At 37.9% G+C, this 22,500-nt stretch overlaps 1 long non-coding RNA gene across 1 annotated transcript in view; it reads left to right on the top strand.

The window, feature by feature from the left end:
* Positions 1 to 22,500, top strand: part of LOC135100302 (uncharacterized) — a 150,508-nt gene that overhangs the window by 6,506 nt on the left and 121,502 nt on the right. Inside the window, exon 2 of the long non-coding RNA XR_010268595.1 lies at positions 13,177 to 13,238. This is a non-coding gene — a long non-coding RNA (uncharacterized LOC135100302). The remainder of the gene's footprint in view (positions 1 to 13,176; positions 13,239 to 22,500) is intronic.

The following is a 22,500-nucleotide window of genomic DNA, read 5'->3' on the forward strand; positions in this document are numbered from 1 at the left end:
AAGTCGTCCTTATCGAAGTAGGTACTAGCGGGAAAAGCTGCTGCCACGGATGCGGAAGAATACGTGGAACTAGACTTTATACATTGATTGATATATAAGGCCTTTCACCATCATGAATAGTAAGAATATGATCTTCAAAGAGCACCTAAAAAAGAAGGGGGTGGGGGAAATTCAGGGATTCGATGGGTGCTGTATTCGTACCGAGAAAGCTGAGCACAGGCAAGCACACGTTACGTTCGTATTTCCTGCTCTTAGTAAACGCCAACAATGTATTCGACTTATTGGTAAATTTTGTAAATACCATACGACCTCCAAGAAAAGGTTAAGGGGCAACGTGCACAGAGAATAGCTGGGGGTGGAGGAGATGGCGCTGTTCTTGTCATACCCTTTCCCTCGTGTCCTTCCCGTTACATCCTATGGCACGTCATTGGAACTGGTACCTGCATTCGCCGTACAGTGGAGATTCAACTCACTTCAGGAGGATGTATTTTATGGACATGAAAAAGCCAATTTTATTTTAGTTGGTCACATTTATTAATTCTAAGTCATGTATTTATTTCCATACGTGTCAAATGAAAATAAAAACCGAAGCAAAATATATAGAGAAGCGGCAGGGAATAAAGGCTTTGGTGGTGAGAACGAGAAAATCCTGCACAAAGCCAACAAGATAGCATGAGTAAACGTGAAAGCAGGAAGGCTCCATAGCGACCACATGAAAGCAGAGATAATCTTCATAGGGAATGATTTCGTGGTGGAGGACTTCAGGCAAGAACGCTTTGGTGTCGGTGTCTCCGTACGTGCTGTGTGGATGGCGGGGCCGGATACGGTGGACCGAGTGAAGCACCGCGGCAAACGGCTCGAATTACCCGCGCGCGCGCGCGCGCACACACACACACACACACACACACACACACACACACACACACACACACACACACACACACAGAAGGCAATATTTTCGACGTACCATTATCAGGGTAATTCAATCGTGGATGTATCAAAGGTCGACCTCAAAATAGAGTGATTGATGCATGCGCGATCCTTTGTTCACTCATGATTGCGCTCAGGTGAGTGTCGGGTGGGCCTCTCGAGGGATGAACGCTCAAACACAACAAGTAACAGGAATGCCTTACATGGATATACTTTTTTTTACTTTTTAAGGAAAAGTCAGAAGCAAAGGTGGATTATGTGAAGTGGCGAGGGAACGAATACACCGAAAGAGGATGAAAAAAGATGAAGGTAGGAGTGGTTTTGATGTGGGTAGGAGTTAAAGAATTAATACTTCTAGAGAGCCCCCCCCCAAAAAAAAAAAAAAATGTATGTACGTGAAACACTGGATCGCTGTATTCCTGATATGCCTGTGGTGAAATGAAATATTGTTTTAGAATGACAGAAAAAAAAAAAAAGTGAATTGGCGCTGCGTGAGCCAGGATTATTGAACGATGCCATGAAATAATACGTAACTTCTGATGAAAATTAGTTAAATTGTTCAGAAAAAAAAAAAAAGCATGAAATGATTGCCATGGAAGGAACTGAAGGCTATAGGATGGCGGAGCAATGTGGGGTCCGTAGTTTGTAGAAAGTCGTAATTTTAACTCCATTTTGCCGTAAAACCATACATCGGCATAATAGGCACGAGTATGTTTGTTTCTAGCAATATACATCTGACGTTAGTATATTCATAAATCCTGATGGTACACGAGAAGAATAGGATATTAACAAAAATACACTGATAAATGACTTAATAAGCACCAAGAAAAGACCAGAATTTTCAGAGTTGCAAAGTGGTAAGATTTATATTCATAGGATCGGAGTCTTACATTGTTGCAAAATTAGAATTGGAAATACGTGAACTTATGAAAGGCAATGCGGTAAAAATGATAACAAAGGAAACTAATGTGAAGAAGTTATACTTGACAAAGTGCAGCAAAGTTCAGGGAAGTAATGCAAGAGTGGAGAATGAAATTAATCTCATAATACAAGAGAAGAATGGCCTGAATGCAGCATTGGAAGAGAAGAGAGACGGAATCAGCTGAGTGTGTGGGAAATGATGGTGTGGCGGGGAATGCAGCTGCTTATCAAGTGAAAAAAAAAAAAAGCTGCATATAAGATGTGAAGTCGTGGTAGGTTATACCGCGAGATAAACGTTGATATGCTGAATATGTATACTTGAGGTAAGAAGATTAGAAATAAATAAAAGAAAAATAAGCATGTTTTATAGTAAAAAGGTTGAAACCAAGTACAAGTGTGAAAAAAAAGAAGGGAAAGAAAATATGTATAAGAAAGCAGGCAAGGAGTATGATTAGGAAAAAGCGAAACCAGTTAAAACAGGAAAAGAGAGAGAGAGGTGAAAAGAGGATATAATAAAGAAAATAATCCTGTGATTATCTTCTGCAGTAAATAATAGAATTGTGCCTGTAACGAAAATATATCGATAACTTTTTTTGTAAGCGTGAGACAGATGAAGAAATGAAGAGAGCCTTGTAGAATAAAGTAAGAAGTGAAGAAAAAAAAAAGATCTTAAGAGCATTTCTACTTGCAACATTCTTGGCGTGTACTACTCAGAGGGAAACGAGGCGTGAAAAATTGATGGTGCCAAGAAGGAAAAAGGGCCATCAGTCTGTAGTGAGCAACAAAGCAATGGGCTCGGGTGTAGCTGCGGCGGTGACGATGTGGAGGCAACACCGGTAAAATATCACCTGATCGATGTAAACAGGTTTTGTGGCAGATGGCTTCTGTCATGTCTGAATTACTGCCTTGTAGTTGTTGTCTGTGTCTCTCCTGACTACCTATCTATCCAACCACCTAACCTCATTTACTTATTTTTAGTTTTAGAACATATATATATATATATATATATATATATATATATATATATATATATATATATATATATATATATATATATATATATATATATATATATATATATATATATATATATATATATATATATATATATATATATATATATATATATATGATATACAAAAGGTTTTTTTTTATTAATAACCATACCCATCAGATGGTAAAATACGTTCCTTGTGGCAGCGTGTTACTTTTTTCGCTGGGAAATACGGTTTGCAATGAAAGCGTATCGATCAAATGCAAGTAATAGTCAAAAACCTATGTGTTATTATCATAATGGAGGTGGTTGAATAGGATGATGCTTAATCCATGGCGTCCACAGCTTTCCTTAAAAGCCCTGAGATTGGGAAAAAAAAAAAGTAAGAAAAAAAAATACATATATCCCTTTGGATCCTCCGGTCTCCTAATAATGTTAACCACATAAGGAAATGATTTACTGGAAAGTAATGGCAAATTAGGCAGTTAAAAATACGAGTCATAAGGAACACTTTGCAAAAATGAAAATATTGCAAAAATACATTTTAGATATTTAGTTGATGACAACGCAAACCCATTCAGTGAGCTAGAAATTGAAAGGTTGTATTGAAGACATACAAGGATAGTCCATGGGAGAATATTTACCAACACCTTGGGAGATAATGAGTGTATTCTGCTAGTTTTAATCTGTAGGCTCCGGATACTAAGACCTACAAACGTCTTGGAGAGCAAAGTTAGGAGCGCTTGAGAAAGACTGCAGAAAATAATGATAGCGTACATAACAAATATGAAACAAAATACGTATAAAATACAGTATGAGACAAAAAGAAACGAAGAAAAACTTTTCTCTCTGCCATGAAGAAAACATTGATGGCCAGGAAACTTAAGCAACTCTGGAGAAAAACCGGAGAGAATAATAACAATGTGCATAGTAGAGATAAAACAGAGACAGTGTGACACATTACGAAGATTAATATTTCTGAGTGTGCAATGAAGAAAGCAGTGATGATCAAGGAATGCTTTGGGTAAGAAAAAATAAAAGTGAACAGTTAGGATGATAAAATGGCAGCCTATCGCTGGAAAAATATAAGGAGGAAAAACAAACTAGAGCATACACAGAGAGAAAAAAGAGAAACATCCGAAAATTCGCCTAATTGAGCTGGAATCGACGAAGGGAAGACAAGGATAAATAGATGAAGTTTGGAGATCTTTTTGTCGTGCAATGAGCGTGCAGTAATTGCCAATAATAACCATTCTCTCGTTTTTCCTAATAATCTCTGTCTGTGTGTCTGTCTGTGTGTGTGTGTGTGTGTGTGTGTGTGTGTATATATATATATATATATATATATATATATATATATATATATATATATATATATATATATATATATATATATATATATATATATATATATATACGTGTGTGTGTGTGTGTGTGTGTGTGTGTGTGTGTGTGTGTGTCTTTCCCCACTTCTCCAGTCTCTCTCTCTCTCTCTCTCTCTCTCTCTCTCTCTCTCTCTCTCTCTCTCTCTCTCTCTCTCTCTCTCTCTCTCTTCACGATTGCATAAAATTTCTTATTTATTTTTGCGCATTCTTGTATTGCTCTCCCGTTTTCAATTTAGGTTTAATTATTTTCGTATTTACTTGTATTAACTTACGTGCCTCTTTGTCAGGCCTTTTTTTTTTTTTTTTAATTCAATTCCCTGCCTTTATTCCAGGAAGCCCCTGTTACTTTGTTCTGTTCCTTGTCATCTCCGTAATTGTATAAAAAATTATCCTTTTCTAAGAATCTGTTGTGATTTTTTTTTTTTTTTATGTTTTATAGTTTTCCGTTTTCTTAGATTCTCACTTCCGCATTTTTTCTGGATGTCTAGAATCTCTACATTATTGCATTTACGACACCGTTCAAAGAGGCCACCTCGATACCCGGGTCACTTCTCAGCAGTCAGTGGCCAGTTACTTGAAGCTGTGCCAGCCAAGTAAACACAAGAAAGGTGCTCCTGGTTTAGTTGCTCGTGGCTCTGTGCGACGAACATGGAAGCATTTGGAAGGCGATCTCCATAATGAAGGGATTACTAGTGAAATTCTTACAAGTGGAGTGAATTGACGGTAGTGATGACTGTAAAATCTTTTGCAAGCATTGTGGAGTTCAGGTGGATTATATTGTGAAGAGGGAGGCGACACCCTACAATGGTGGATCATTAGCTGCGTATTAAGTTGGAGACATTGTTTAATTGGCTGAAAGGCTTTGAACGGGCACCAATTTACGTTTCTGATTCATTTGTAAGGGTTCCTGCTTCACTCCACACCACCTACTGGGAAACAAGTGTGTGCGTGGCCATTCTAGTTCGTTTATGATAAAAAGATTCTCTGATATATTTCATTAGTTAGAATATTCACATTTCTCGTGCATTATTTGAATAATTTGTGATGCATTTTCTTAATAATAATAATATTATTATATATATATATATATATATATATATATATATATATATATATATATATATATATATATATATATATATATATATATATATATATATATATATATATATATATATATATATATATATATATATATATATATATATATATATATATATATATATATATATATATATATATATATATATATATATATATATATATATATATATATATATATATATATATATATATATATATATATATATATATATATATATATATATATATATATATATATATATATATATATATATATATATATATATATATATATATATATATATATATATATATATATATATATATATATATATATATATATATATATATATATATATATATATATATATATATATATATATATATATATATATATATATATATATATATATATATATATATATATATATATATATATATATATATATATATATATATATATATATATATATATATATATATATATATATATATATATATATATATATATATATATATATATGAAGGGATATATGGATGGCACACACATGTTGGTACGTGCAAATATTAAGTACAGAATGATACCTTTTCAAAACATGCATTTGCCCTTCGTGCCTCAGCACGGCCGATTTCAAGGTCAACTTTTGAATGCAAACATCATAATGTAACTATTCAAGTTCTCCCTGAATTGAATGTAGCACAATTTTGGACACACCATTACACAGAAAAAGAATATATATATATATATATATATATATATATATATATATATATATATATATATACTAATTACTACTACTACTATATACTACTATTACTACTACTACTGCTAATTACTACTACTACTACTACTACTACTACTACTACTACTACTAACTATAATTTTTTTTTTTTTTTGTAGGAGGGGACACTGGCCAAGGGCAACAAAAATCCAATAGAAAAAAAAATTGCCCACTGAAATGCCAGTCCCATAAAAGGGTCCAAAGTGGGGTAGTCAAAAATTGAAGGATAAGTGTCTTGAAACCTCCCTCTTGAAGGAATTCAAGTCATAGGAAGGAGGAAATACAGAAGCAGGCAGGGGAGTTCCAGAGTTTACCAGAGAAAGGGATGAATGATTGAGAATACTGGTTAACCTTTTGCGTTAGAGAGGGTGGTGGACAGAATAGGGGTGAGAGTACTATCTAACCCTAACCTAACTACTGCTACTACTACTACTACTACTGCTGCTAATTTACTACTACTACTACTACTACTACTACTAATTACTACTACTACTACTAGCTACTGCTAATTACTACTATTACAAATTACTACTACTACTACTACTAACTATTACTACTACTACTACTACTACTATTACTAACTACTGCTGCTGCTGCTAATTAATACTATTACTGCTACTCTACTACTTGCTGCTGCTATTTACTACTATTACTACTACTACTAGTGCTGCTGCTAATTACTACTATTACTACTACTACTACTGCTGCTGCTAATTACTACTATAACTACTACTACTACTACTGGCTGCTGCTAATTACTGCTATTACTACTACTACTATTGCTGCTTGCTAATTACTACTATTACTACTACTACTACTACTACTACTGCTACTACTAGTAATAGTAGTAGTACTACCACTATTATTACTACTACTAGTACTGCTAATACTACTACTTACTACTAGTACTACTACTAGTACTACTAGTAGTAGTACTACTACTACTAGTACTACTAATACTAATACTACTAGTACTACTAATACTAATACTACTAGTACTACTACTACTAATACTACTACTAGTACTACTAGTGCTACTACTAGTACTAGTACTACTACTACTAAAAACTACTGCTACTACTTAGTACTACTGCTACTATAACTACTGCTACTACTAGTACTACTACTACTACTACTACTACTACTACTACTACTTTTTTTTTTTTTTTATGTAGGAAGGATACTGGCCAAGGGCAACAAAAATCTAATAAAAAAAAAATGCCCACTGAAATGCGCAAGTCCCTTAAAAGGGTCAAAGCAAGTGGTTCAAAAATTGGTGGATAAGTGTCTTGAAACCTCCCTCTTGAAGGAATTCAAGTCATAGGAAGGTGGAAATACAGAAGCAGGCAAGGAGTTCCAGAGTTTACCAGAGAAAGGGATGAATGATTGAGAATACTGGTTAACTCTTGCGTTAGAGAGGTGGACAGAATAGGAGTGAGAGAAAGAAGAAAGTCTTGTGCAGCGAGGCCGCGGGAAGGAGGGGAGGCATGCAGTTAGCAAGATCAGAAGAGCAGTTAGCATGAAAAATAGCGGTAGAAGACAGCTAGAGATGCAACATTGCGGCGGTGAGAGAGAGGCTGAAGACAGTCAGTTAGAGGAGAGGAGTTGATGAGACGAAAAGCTTTTGATTCCACCCTGTCTAGAACAGCAGTATGAGTGGAACCCCCCCCCCCAGACATGTGAAGCATACTCCATACATGGACGGATAAGGCCCTTGTACAGAGTTAGCAGCTGGGGGGGGTGAGAAAAACTGGCGGAGACGTCTCAGAACACCTAACTTCATAGAAGCTGTTTTAGCTAGAGATGAGATGTGAAGTTTCCAGTTCAGATTATAAGTAAAGGACAGACCGAGGATGTTCAGTGTAGAAGAGGGGGGGACAGTTGAGTGTCATTGAAGAAGAGGGGATAGTTGTCTGGAAGATTGTGTCGAGTTGATAGATGGAGGAATTGAGTTTTTGAGGCATTGAACAATACCAAGTTTGCTCTGCCCCAATCAGAAATTTTAGAAAGATCAGAAGTCAGGCGTTCTGTGGCTTCCCTGCGTGATATGTTTACCTCCTGAAGGGTTGGACGTCTATGAAAAAGACGTGGAAAAAGTGCAGGGTGGTATCATCAGCATAGGAGTGGATAGGACAAGAAGTTTGGTTTAGAAGATCATTAATGAATAATAAGAAGAGAGTGGGTGACAGGACAGAACCCTGAGGAACACCACTGTTAATAGATTTAGGAGAAGAACAGTGACCGTCTACCACAGCAGCAATAGAACGGTCTGAAAGGAAACTTGAGATGAAGTTACAGAGAGAAGGATAGAAACCGTAGGAGGGTAGTTTGGAAATCAAAGCTTTGTGCCAGACTCTATCAAAGGCTTTTGATATGTCCAAGGCAAACAGCAAAAGTTTCACCAAAGTCTCTAAAAGAGGATGACCAAGACTCAGTAAGGAAAGCCAGAAGATCACCAGTAGAGCGGCCTTGACGGAACCCATACTGGCGATCAGATAGAAGGTTGTGAAGTGATAGATGTTTAAGAATCTTCCTGTTGAGGATAGATTCAAAAACTTTAGATAAGCAGGAAATTAAAGCAATAGGACGGTAATTTGAGGGATTAGAGCGGTCACCCTTTTTAGGAACAGGTTGAATGTAGGCAAACTTCCAGCAAGAAGGAAAGGTAGATGTTGACAGACAGAGCTGAAAGAGTTTGAATAGGCAAGGTGCAAGCACGGAGGCACAGTAGTTTCGGAGAACAATAGGAGGGACCCCATCAGGTCCATAAGCCTTCCGAGGGTTTTAGGCCAGCGAGGGGCATGGAAAACATCATTACGAAGAATTTTAATACGAGGCATGAAGTAGTCAGAGGGGTGGAGGGAGAAGGGAGGAACAAGCCCAGAATCGTCCAAGGTAGAGTTTTTAGCAAAGGTTTTGAGCAAAGAGTTCAGCTTTAGAAATAGATGTGATAGCAGTGGTGCCATCTGGTTGAAGTAGAGGAGGGAAAGAAGAAGAAGCAAAGTTATTGGAGATATTTTTGGCTAGATGCCAGAAATCACGAGGGGAGTTAGATCTTGAAAGGTTTTGACATTTTCTGTTAATGAAGGAGTTTTTGGCTAGTTGGAGAACAGACTTGGCATGGTTCCGGGCAGAAATATAAAGTGCATGAGATTCTGGTGAAGGAAGGCTTAAGTACCTTTTGTGGGCCACCTCTCTATCATGTATAGCACGAGAACAAGCTGTGTTAAACCAAGGTTTAGAAGGTTTAGGACGAGAAAAAGAGTGAGGAATGTACGCCTCCATGCCAGACGCTATCACCTCTGTTATGCGCTCAGCACACAAAGACGGGTCTCTGACACGGAAGCAGTAGTCATTCCAAGGAAAATCAGCAAAATACCGCCTCAGGTCCCCCCCAACTAGCAGAGGCAAAACGCCAGAGGCACCTTCGCTTAGGGGGATCCTGAGGAGGGATTGGAGTGATAGGACAAGATAAAGATATGAGATTGTGATCGGAGGAGCCCAACGGAGAAGAAAGGGTGACAGCATAAGCAGAAGGATTAGAGGTCAGGAAAAGGTCAAGAATGTTGGGCGTATCTCCAAGACGGTCAGGAATACGAGTAGGGTGTTGCACCAATTGCTCTAGGTCATGGAGGATAGCAAAGTTGTAGGCTAGTTCACCAGGATGGTCAGTGAAGGGAGAGGAAAGCCAAAGCTGGTGGTGAACATTGAAGTCTCCAAGAATGGAGATCTCTGCAAAAGGGAAGAGGGTCAGAATGTGCTCCACTTTGGAAGTTAAGTAGTCAAAGAATTTCGTATAGTCAGAGGAGTTAGGTGAGAGATATACAGCACAGATAAATTTAATATGAGAGTGACTCTGTAGTCGTAGCCAGATGGTGGAAAACTCGGAAGATTCAAGAGCGTGGGCACGAGAGCAGGTTAAGTCATTGCGCACATAAACGCAGCATCCAGCTTTGGATCGAAAATGAGGATAGAGAAAGTAGGAGGGAACAGAAAAGGGGCTACTGTCAGTTGCCTCAGACACCTGAGTTTTCAGTGAGGAAAAGAAGATGAGGTTTAGAAGAGGAGAGGTGGTGTTCTACAGATTGAAAATTAGATCTTAGACCGCGAATGTTGCAGAAGTTAATGAAGAAAAAAGTTGAGGGGGGTGTCAAGACACTTAGGGTCGTCGACGGAAAGGCAGTCCGACCTGGGGACATTTATTGTCCCCTCCCCAGATGGGGACTCCGAGGCTGGTGTAGGAGTCGCCATGATTTTAAAATTTTTTGAGTGAAGGGTGTGTGTGTTATTAGGTGCTTGTAGTTTTGTGTGGAGGAAGAGAGTTGTCTTTAGAGGGCAGGCTGTGACTACCCCCTTGTGTTGTGAGACACAAAGGGAAACGTTCAGTGAGGTCACAGCTGGGTTTAATGATAAGTTCACAGCACCCCTTGAACAGTGTTTTAGACCTCACTGGGAGTAAATTATCGTTTCGGCAGGTGTCTACTGCCTCCTCCATACTACTACCTCTGCTACTACTAGTACTACTACTACTGCTACTACTACTATTATTACTACTATTAATGCACAATAATGTCAAATGCAGTGTGCCCAAAATTGTGCTACATTCAATTCAGGGAGAACTTGAATAGTTACATTATGATGTTTGCATTCAAAAGTTGACCTTGAAATCGGCCGTGCCGAGGCACGAAGGGCAAATGCATGTTTTGAAAAGGTATCATTCTGTACTTAATATTTGCACGTACCAACATGTGTGTGCCATCCATAGCTTGGCAATGTTCAGGAGCCTTATTAGAAGAAAGTGTTGCATGGCAATTAAAGAACAATTCTCGACATTTACACTGTAATAATGCAATAACTTATTACTTTTCCTTACGAGAAGATCCCAGCTTAAATTAATAATCCATTTGCTTATAGATCAGTTTGATTATCCTTTAGGTGTGAAATACCTGTCGTCAGAAGAAATGGGTTTGAGAAAATGACGGTACAGTAAAATCCCTCTCATCCGGCATTCGAGTATCCGGCAGCTTCAAGTATCCGGCACATTTTTCCCCGAGCCTTAAAATCAATAAAGAATCAATGTGTTCTCATAAAATCGATTAAAATTCCCGCGCGAGGCATACTTTGTCCCTTCGCCACCAGAGCGCACTGCTTCGCGCCACCCGCGGCTCACTGCACTGTGTTTACTCAGTGACTCAGTCCCACGTGTGTACTGTTTATCGCATGACGCCTTCATCATGCCTAAAGTTGTAGAAAAGAGGAAGCGTGTTGTGCTTACACTTAAGCAGCTGATCAGATCAGCTGGTGATTAAGATCAGCTGATCTTTGTTATGGTAAGATGCGTAAGTGTAGGGTGGTGATTGTGGACATAATTTCACTTCTATTCAAGTATCCGGCAATATTCAAGTAACCAGCATGTCGGCGGTCCCGTTGATGCCGGATAAGAGGGATTTTACTGTATATGTTTGAATATATCACAGTGAAATGTTCTTCATTGCTTAACATCTTAGGCGAAGGCATCGGGAGTCAGTTGTGGACACACTGTCGAAATAAGTCTCAGACTGACCTTTGTAAAGTTATGATGATATGATGGAAAGGATGAAGGAGCACATTCTCATTGTTAAAGTCAAATGTTACCCAAAACATTCTTAATGTTTGGGTTTGAACACATTACCTTCGAAACTGAGTCTTTCCGTCACATCTTTAGTGCAGTTTTACCTAGACAAATCTCTTATCCCGACGCTTATACCGACGGTGTGTCCACAATAGACAGGTGCCTTCACCTGATGAAGTCTTACCGTATGCCAGAAAATTAAACAAACGGCGATTTAATATTTGCCATTATAACTGAGAAGTATTTATACCAGTTTGGGAATAAGTTAAAGTTGAAACCTATTTTATCACGCAATAAACGTGCGCTAAGGTATATATATATATATATATATATATATATATATATATATATATATATATATATATATATATATATATATATATATATATATATATATATATATATATATATATATATATATATATATATATATATTGAGAGAGAGAGAGAGAGAGAGAGAGAGAGAGAGAGAGAGAGAGAGAGATTGCACACACACATACACAGTTTCAATTAATCATTATGTCCATCCGAAGAGCCATGGACAACATAACAGAAAATAGGGAAAGTTAGTTCCCCAGTTTAGCCGTCTTGGATTGTGTTTCAGTTCGTTCTCTCTCTCTCTCTCTCTCTCTCTCTCTCTCTCTCTCTCTCTCTCTCTCTCTCTCTCTCTCTCTCTCTCTCTCTCTCTCACATATAGTTGCTAACCATGTCATATAACAAAACACGGCAGGAAGAGTGACATATTTTCGCTTAGCATGATAGCTCTACTCTACCAAGCTGACAGTCATCTTTCGATCTTGAAATAAAGGCTTGTCAAGCCCTTCCATAACCCTCCACCATCAGGCAGTCACCGTGTATCGTAGCACATTTCCGGGGTATCTATTACGTCGTGCATTTGCGTAAAGAGGAATGAGATGAACCGTGTTTTGAAACAATAGGGGTGGCTGTGCGTTTTTCATTCTTCTTTCCAGTAACGGATGGAAGTAGACTAAAGTTTATGAAGTGCACAACACAGACTAGATAGTGAGTCAAACACACACACACACACACACACACACACACACACACACACACACACACATTTTATTTCCAGATATATACGCGGTGAATGAAGGCGATAAAGTAGTTTAGGGCAGTGGATGTGTGGTGGCGCCAAGCGAGTAGGAGGCGCGAGCGAGCAGTGTGGCTTCAGCCTTTGGCAGGGACAGTCACCCACGGCATCAACCTCCCTTGGCCGCTCGTGTTCCACCAGACTTTCTGAGCTTACTTTTCGCCTCTTGGCGCAGTGTATCAGTGAACTAACTTAACTCAGAAATCGAATCCTTTTTTCCTTCTTTTATTGAACTGTATAATAATAGTCCACTTACGTCATGAGATAATCTGTGAACTTGTTAATGGGAACATCTCTGAAGTGAGAGTTATGTATCTGTGAAGGTTTATATTCTCTATTTAGTTTTATTTTCTTTGTAGCCCCACCTGAAGAAGCTGCAAGTGCTGCCCTGTTGTCCGCCGCAGGCCAGCGGCTTCCTCATGTAAGTGTTAATTCAAAAGTGTGTACGTAGACTTAAACACAGCCTGGGAAAAAAACGTCACAGTGGTCTTTAATGTGCGGTTTTTCAGACAGTGAAAGTTAATGTGCCATCTTTTACCAACTTCCTGGCGTGAATCTACTGCTTTTCTTGCATTGATACCTTGATGGTGTACATGCGTAAATGTCTTGACTTTACTGGCTGACCTACTTTCTCTTATGTAGGACACTGGTCAGTAATATTGTTCGGTAATTTTAGAATGTCGGGAAATGCCTAACTTTTGCGACTATCATGGTTTGCTGCCACCACTCCGTATGTACCGAAAGGAAAACAAGAAAAAAAAATTTTGCTATTCGAGGTCATATCTACAAAAAAAAATAAAAAAAATAAATAAATAGATAAATAAAATAAAACATAAATAAATAAATAACTAAATAAGAAAGACCGTCCCCTTCCTTAGAGCTGTTAATACACACATATAAAAGGAACATTTATAATTAAACAGAAGTAAAACTCGTCGGCAAGCAAAAGACAGACACTAACCTGATCAGTCCTTCATTAGTTATAATGACGTGATGCCTGAATCAGAGCTATTTTCGTACGCAGAATGAAGAGCATCACTGGCTACTGATTAAGTAGAGCAATAACAACTGAGATCGTTTCTTTGTAATGGCAGAGACTGTGCTGCTTCCACCCGTGCAATATTCGCAGACTACTATTTCCATTAATAGAGTAAATCTCTTCAATGCCTTCCACGCGTCAGATGATGAAATTTCCTGTTCATTGATTAAATACAATAAAAACGCTTGAACCAGTGCAGTCTGCTGTGACGAATAGATTTTGTTGCCCTTATTCGTGCATTTCTTTAATATTACTTTCATCCTCATTGCTCGAGTAGAAAACTTTGTTTCCTGCACCACATCAAATGGTTCTTTGGTGCTGTTCTTCCAAGTGCAGGCTACGTGTGAGGTGGTTCATCAAGAATATGACTTATTGAAACAAGTAAACTTAGTAGGCAGATAGGAAGTCAGCAGGTAGTCATAGAAGACAGCCATAGTAAATAAACCTATCGACAACTGGTAGATACAATTAACTAGTCAGCAATGAGGCATAACAGACAAAAGTAGGCAGTAAGCATGTATACTGCCATTCACTTGAAAAATATATGCTTCTTATAAACTCTTTCTTCAACGGCGATTGAACCGGGAAGCACTTGATGAGGGAGAAGGGGAGAGGCGACATGGGTTTCTACAAAGATGTCAATCTAAAAACCTGTCTGCGCTACCACGAGCGAGGCTGACCATCTCAAGCCTAAAAGAAAGTAGAAGGGAACAACTATCTCAACCTGTAAAATAGAAGAGTTACATCAGAATTGCTTACCGGGGCTAAAGCCGAAAGCTTAAAAAAAATATATATAAATAAATAAATAATTGAAAAATACACAGATACGGATAGACATTGAGGAAACCGGCCTCATGTGGAACGAGATATGGATTCAACATTCCCTACTCATGCTCTTGCCGTTAAATTGCTGATGTTTTTATCTACTCACCTTGTTTTGTTACATAAATTATTTTAAAAGTGTGCCGCGGTTTTTTATTTTTTTATTTTATTTATTTTTTTCAGTTTTGTTGTATAAGAAAGGGGAACGTGAATATACGTGGTTTTCTGGTGTCATGGAGGGCGGGATTAGTTAATATTAATATAATTTTGATGTTTTTAATTTAAAAAAAAATCTTGGTTAAGATTAAAGAAGAGTATCTGCCACCAGCTATAGGTTTATGCCTAATATTTTGAACTTGGTGTGGTATGGTAGCGTTGTTCTTATTAATTAGCCGGAAATCTATAAGGCACCGGAAAATCCCTTGACAAAAAGATTAATTTTATTTGATGTAAGTATCTATATAAAACAAAGGTTTCATATTACTTTTTTTTAATAAACAATGTTATATCTGGTAGATAATTTTGTTATCCTGGAGTTGTGGGGCCCCTATACTAGAAAAAATGATAATGCTCCTAATCAGTTCATGATAAAAAGAATAAAATAGGAATAAGAATAATAATAATTTAGAAAAGTTAATTTGAATATGCTCAGTCACCTTAATTTTCAGTAAATAGTATCTTAAAGTAGGTGTTACTTTAAAATATGTAGTGTATCACTGGTACAATATAAACTTCTCGAAAAAAAAAAAAAAAAAAAACACGTACCTGTCAACAATGATGGTCGGTTAGCTCCTGTTGTCCCCTAGCTATAGCCGGCCTTATATAGGGCCTCCTAACATTAAAAATGATTTCCTTCCCCCCAAATATAATTTTTTTGGCAATATCTCTAAAAGTCTATCACCCTTCTCTACTCTCAGAGTGTTCCTGAACATTTGAACTAATGGTCCCACATATTGCCAGACCTAAACACTCTATTAACAAATTTCGATCTCAAATAGTATTCTCAAAATTTCTCGATAACTACACATAGTTATCCTTTCTTAAAGCTTCCACTTAACATATAACATCTTGTGAAAGGGAATTTTTTATCTGACTGGTACAACAAACGCCTGAAACATTGGTTTTACGGTTTCCCAAAATAGTTGGCGTCAGTGGGAAGAAACGTATTCCTCTGTGCCAAGCTTCTCCTCGTTTCAGATATGTATAATTTGTCAATTTCTAGATTGCAGTCTCATTTAATATCCTTATTCTAAATTATTATTGATCTCGAAGATATATGCCAAGTTTTATTTACGAATTAAAAAAAAAATTATATTACTCTTGAAACGTTATCGTTCCTTTAGATTAATCTTGACTAAATAATTTTACATGATCATTATCGAATGATGTTATTTTCTATTTTAATTCGATTTTCTTTACTTTTTTATCCCATGACACTGGTTCAGGCATAGCAAACCCTAACCAGGAAGTCTTTACATCCCTGGTGAACGGTGGTGTCGACCGTGCTATCCGCGGTTGACATGTGGGTAATCTGAATATATGGTCATTAATCCTCATCCCTGTAACCAAACTATGATATACGTTTTCCGTAGCAATTTTTCTTTCCCATTCTGGCTCCCCAAACTGATGACACCTCGTTCATTGTTCTCTGCAAGCCAATGGAAAGCTTACATCGTGCGTATATATATTTTTTTCTGTTGAACTGAATGAGATCTTGAACATTTCCTTCATCGTTTTAAATATTTGAGCCATTAGTTAATCATTAGCGCGATCCGGTCTTAGCTGTGTACTTACCAACAACCAAGCAAAATAAATGAAGAAACCACAACTCATTACTTAGTTTCTTTGGACCAAAGATAAAATGAAACTTCATAGTGTTTATTTATTTATTCATTTTTTCTTATGTTTAAGATACATTTTATTTTACGGTTCTGTTTTTCTAAGCTAGGAAGTAAGACTAAACACTAATTTTGGAATGTGCATTATTCTGTGTGTGTGTGTGTGTGTGTGTGTGTGTGTGTGTGTTGTGTGTATTCAGAGAGTTCCATTACAGATGAGGGAAAGCTTATAGAATTTTTTGAGTATAGCAGTGTGGTAAGAGAATATTCTCCTACTTTATCAATTGCCAGTAAAGTTACGGAATAAGTATGATGCATTATTATCGTGCCTACAAAGTACATAAAAATCTTTCTCTCTGCAGCTGACACGGTGTCAAAGAGAGAGAGAGAGAGAGAGAGAGAGAGAGAGAGAGAGAGAGAGAGAGAGAGAGAGAGATGTTTCCCTTAATCCTTATTATACTTGCAACGAGGAGGCCTTTCCAAGTTGAAATTGATATTGTTGCATTTGTCTAGATAACTCTTTTTGGCTGTTGTTCTCGGCAAACACAACGATTTAGACGAGAGAGAGAGAGAGAGAGAGAGAGAGAGAGAGAGAGAGAGAGAGAGAGAGAGAGTGGTGGGGGGGGTTAAGTCAATGTTTGGATAACGTTACTGATGTAGTCCATTGTTTTAAATGTGATGAACTGTGGTTGGAATCATGGGGTAATGATTCATGTATAAAGGGAAAATAAACCCAGTACTGACGTAAAAGAAACACATATCATTACACGTGAGATGCATTTCTCGTTCATTAGTGGACGGCATCAATTAAACTTTGTACGTGTATATCAAAGAAAGTGGCGATAACCAATGAGAATGTGAATTGTTTTGTGGAGGTCCTGAGTGCGTGTTTCCAGTAGACTAACAAACCTAACTGGGGAAGCATTCAGAGAAGGAACTGCCACAAAGGGAATTGTCCAGGCACTTTGAAACTTAGATATTTGGTAAAGCAGATTTTTATTGCATTGCTCTTATTACTCATATAAGTGTTGGAAGTGATAATCATGAAGGCTTTTCCAACTAGACTGTGAAATTCTGACCTCCCTGGGTTTAGTATTTTCATTTTTGTGTAAGTGATAAGTGTTAACCACGATTCAGTAGTGAGTCCCGAGTGCGTGTTATCCACGTGAAGATGACTTGATGAGGTACCTCTTGTCTGGATTTTCTTTGTAAGATTTTTTTTTTTTTTAATATTGTATATACTCGTATTAATACTAATAGAAGATAAACTCCTTATTCCTTGTTTAGTGATTTTTTTTTTTTTTTATGTAGGAGGGACACTGGCCAAAGGCAACAAAAATTAAATGAAAAAAAAAAAAGCCCACTGAAATGCAAGTCCCTGGAAAGGGTCCAAAGCGGTAGTCAAAAATTGAAGGATAAGTGTCTTGAGACCTCCCTCTTGAAGAAATTCAAGTCATAGGAAGGTGGAAATACAGAAGCAAGCAGGGAGTTCCAGAGTTTACCAGAGAAAGGGATGAATGATTGAGAATACTGGTTAACTCTTGCATTAGAAAGCTGGACAGAATACGGGTGAGAGAAACAAGAAAGTCTTGTGCAGCGAGGCCGCAGAAGGAGGAGAGGAATGCAGTTAGCAAGATCAGAAGAGCAGTTAGCATGAAAATAGCGGTAGAAGACAGCTAGAGATGCAACATTGAGGCGATGAGAGAGAGGCTGAAGACAGTCAGTTAGAGGAGAGGAGTTGATGAGACGAAAAGCTTTCGATTCCACCCTGTCTAGAAGAGCGGTATGAGTGGAATCCCCCAGATATGTGAAGCATACTCCATACATGGATGGATAAGGCCCTTGTACAGAGTTAACAGCTGGGGGGGGCGGGTGAGAAAGATTGGCGGTGACGTCTCAGATTAATCTCGTAAGATTAATTTATTTTGATTTCACTTTCAGTAACATCAGTATTCACAATACTAACAACATGAAGATATTAGGATAATCCGAATAGCATGAGCATTTGCAGCTCACTGCCTTCTGTTGAGTGTGGAAAAATAAATTACTAGCAAATAAACTGTTACAAAGGGTGATTGTTCTAAAGGCAACCATAGAAGTAGCACAAACCAAGACCAAGATCTAGGTCTCTTTGTTAGAACATAAAACTGTTGCCTAATTAAATCTATTCTTGCAGGTGTGAGTTACGAGAATATTGTTTCCCATAACCAGACCTTTATTGTTACCCGGTGCTTGATGATTATTTCCTATTGTAAATCCCTTAATCTGATGTTTTCCTTTTAAAGAAAACATTATACAACTTTTACTTGTAAGTTGCCTGAATTTTGAACAAGCCTTTGTGGAGACGTGGTGTACTCTGTGTCTTCTAGATGAGTGCATGTATTTAAGTTCATTTGTACTCATGTGGAGGGAAGATTGTGTGGCTCACTCTCCAGGAAGCAGCCCGCAGAGTCATGAGGGTGCATCCTGAATCAGTCTCATTGCAGACTGCAACCCCATAGCATGTCTGCCCTGAAAAGCTTACTGCACATACACACGCGTGAAATTCAATTGCATCATATCAAGGGGTGAGGGAAGGATCTGTAGGAGACACTGCGCGGCATCATCAGATTTCATGTTCGAAGTCTATATACGGAAAACCGATCACCGTGTGTATGTTTCAGTTGTGTGTGTGTGTGTGTTTGTGTGTGTGTGTAACTTTATTTTTGTTATTGTTTGCACTACTACCCACAACTAGAACTGTCTAAAAAAGGGTGCCAGGACACCTCAATAATTTAATTGGACATTTCTCTTGATTCTTCTCGTGCTTAATTTAAAAACGGTGTTGTTAATGAATTCTTTCATTTCATTCATTCTTTTCTTTTTTCTTTTTACCCTAGCGCGTGCGCGTGCACACACACACACACACACACACACACACACACACACACTGAGGAGAGAGAGAGAGAGAGAGAGAGAGAGAGAGAGAGAGAGAGAGAGAGAGAGAGAGAGAGAGTGAGAGAGAGAGAGAGTTTGTATATATATTCCACTGCTATTTCAGTATCCTTGGCGAAATAGTGCAGTTTCACTCTTAAAAAAAATAAAAAAGCCTTGGGATCACAACGCTCTCACAAAAAAAAAAAATGCAATGGGGAACATAAATACTAGCAAATTGACGTGAACACTCAAGGCGAAGTGTAAACTTTCTCTTATCATAGTCTGAGCAACCTTAATGATATTTGCTGCAATTAAATTTTCTTTGCAAATGTCAACCCCTTTTTCCGAAAATTTATGTTTCTTGTGTTCTCTAGAGTTAAACGACTCAGCTCACCAGCACTGCACAGAAGCTGAATGTCGCTCATGTATGCCAATCTTTACTTTTCTCGTGGCTGTTTACTGACTATTCAAAAATTCCAACATGTCATTGTCTTCACAGACACTATTACCAGTTACACAGACTTTATTCTAAGCTTAGTGTAGGCATTTATTACCTGCCTATCAATGTGAAGTAATGAGTAAACTATAGCGAATCGTATATCAAGAAAATCCTTGATTCGTTCTCATCTATCTCTCCTTGCATAACACAATATTTTAATTGATCTTGTAGTTATGCAATTTACTATCCTTTTATATTGTCTGCATTTTAAAACCATGTCAGAATGATTAAGTTAAATATGTTAAGTTTCTCCTTTCTGTATGTGAAGTGTTGTTATTTTGATCCTTACACCGGCTTATTTAAAGGTCAAGAAGATTGCCGATTTCCTTATGATGAGAGACCTTGCCGCTATATGTATTTTTCTTCACTGCTTCTGTGATTACATTGATCGACTCTGTTCTTCTGAGGGTATTGACCATAAGCCTTTCCACAGACAATTAATTATTCGTTTGATGTCATCAGCTAGTCGTTGCGAATATTTTTTTGTTTGACAAAATAAAAACTAATAAATAGATTCGGTAAAATTCCAATAAATGTGATCTTTCCCTGAAAGAGGAAATGAAATTAGGTAAGATCCAAGGAAGTGCAAGATCAGGTTAGCTCCCTTGGCGTCTTTATAATCCAAACCCTGTATGTTTATCTAATGAACTGCTACTAAGATGTCTTAAAAAGGCGGGAGAAGGAAGAAAGTATGCCATATTTATTCATGGCCATGTTACTGAACAATGAGGAAGTGAAAATTAACTTATATATCACTCAGCAGGGAAATCGTGTCAAAATCCGCGGTGCTGCGATGGCGCACATAAACGTCATATGGATGGTGGGACGAAATGTAAAAAATGATATGTGATCAGATTAATGAAGTGAAGAGAATTAAGGATTTGCTGAAATTTTAGATGTAGTGGGAATGTCTTTAAAGTTGGATGTGTTTCGAAGACGGTCAGGAACACTGAAGGAATGCTGCAACAGTAGTGAGGAGTAAAAGTTTACTTTGTAAAAGCAATAAAGATTATTCCCATTCGATAATACTAAAAAAAAAATAAAAAGTACATTGGAAAGATGTAACCACTCATAGGAGAAAAAATGTGCCAAAATATGAAAACCAACAGAGGGGGAAAGACACGGCACCAATCAAAACACCCGAAATATTCACCTTTGAGCGGAGGGCGGAGCGGGAGTGTAGGAAGAGGAAAGGACGTGTGTCAATAAGCAGGACAGTCCAGGCGAGGAGAGGCGAGGGAGAAAGGGCAGTGTGCGGCGTGGCGGAGGCGGAGGCTTCATGGTGCAGGCGGCCGGGACTAATTGTGTCGGTGTTGGTGCAGACAGTGAGGGACAGCTCAGTGATGAGGAGAGGGCGCGGCTGATGAGGGCGGATCTTAGGGTGAGGAACTCGGCAGCTCAAGCAGAGGGTCGTGAGCATCATAGAAAGCCAGCCGTTGAGAGAGAGAGAGAGAGAGAGAGAGAGAGAGAGAGAGAGAGAGAGAGAGAGAGAGAGAGAGAGAGAGAGAGAGAGAGAGAGAGAGAGAGAGAGAGAGAGAGAGAGAGAGAGAGAGAGAGAGAGAGAGAGAGAGAGAGAGAGTGCAATCGCGACGCGTGCGTGCTTTTGCAGAGGCATTTGTTTATTTATTTATTTTTATTTATTTATTTATTTATTTTAATTTATTTATTTTTTGCTTGATATCGTGTATATTATTTTACACATTATATATAAAGGGAAGGTTATAGGTCTGGCTAATGATATTTATGGGAGTGAACCTTAAGCAGAGAGAATGGATGGAAAGGTGAAGACTGGTGAAGGTGTGTATGAATGGCAGGCTGAGGGAGAGGTACTGTAGTCTTAGAAGTCATATTAACACGTACGCTGTTCATCCTATTCCATAAATGTAACCTATCAATAATGAATTCATGTATCTGTACATATATCATGGTAAGAATGTGAAGCTAAACAGTCAGTCTGGTGATAATATGAAGAACCAGGTAAAATGAAACTGATTTGATTACACTGGTGCAAACCCTTCACATGTAAGGGTCGTGCTGCTTCTTTTCATTATATGGTAACTGATAAGGCGAATAATTGACCTCGTCTGTTCCCAAAATAAATATATACCAATGTCACTTCAGTACAGTCCCGTGATCAACACATGACAGAATGCAAACAATAGGATTACTGACTTATAAAAGCTCAGCTCAGAGAAACCGCATCGAACCATAAACAACATTGTCGATTACAAAATTCACAGGAGTTTGACTCATGGCCCAGACATAATCCTACCAAAAATGCAATTAACCATTAAATAATTGTCACTGGAACTGATCATGCATGTTTATATTGTCAAATAGATTGTTGTAATGCAATTATTGGACTAATAACATTTATCACAAAGAGAATATGGCGGTATGTGGTGGCGGAAGGCGAGGCGTTGTGGAGAGGAGAGTGGGAGGGACGAGGTGTGGAAGGTCGGATGTGCCTAGTACGGGTTTCATAATATGTATGTGTGTGTGTGTGTGTGTGTGTGTTTTGCACCTATGTTTTTGTCAACGACTCGCCGCCTGATGATGAGGGAACTGG

Source organism: Scylla paramamosain, chromosome 5 (assembly GCF_035594125.1).
Source record: "Scylla paramamosain isolate STU-SP2022 chromosome 5, ASM3559412v1, whole genome shotgun sequence".
Taxonomy (NCBI): domain Eukaryota; kingdom Metazoa; phylum Arthropoda; class Malacostraca; order Decapoda; family Portunidae; genus Scylla; species Scylla paramamosain.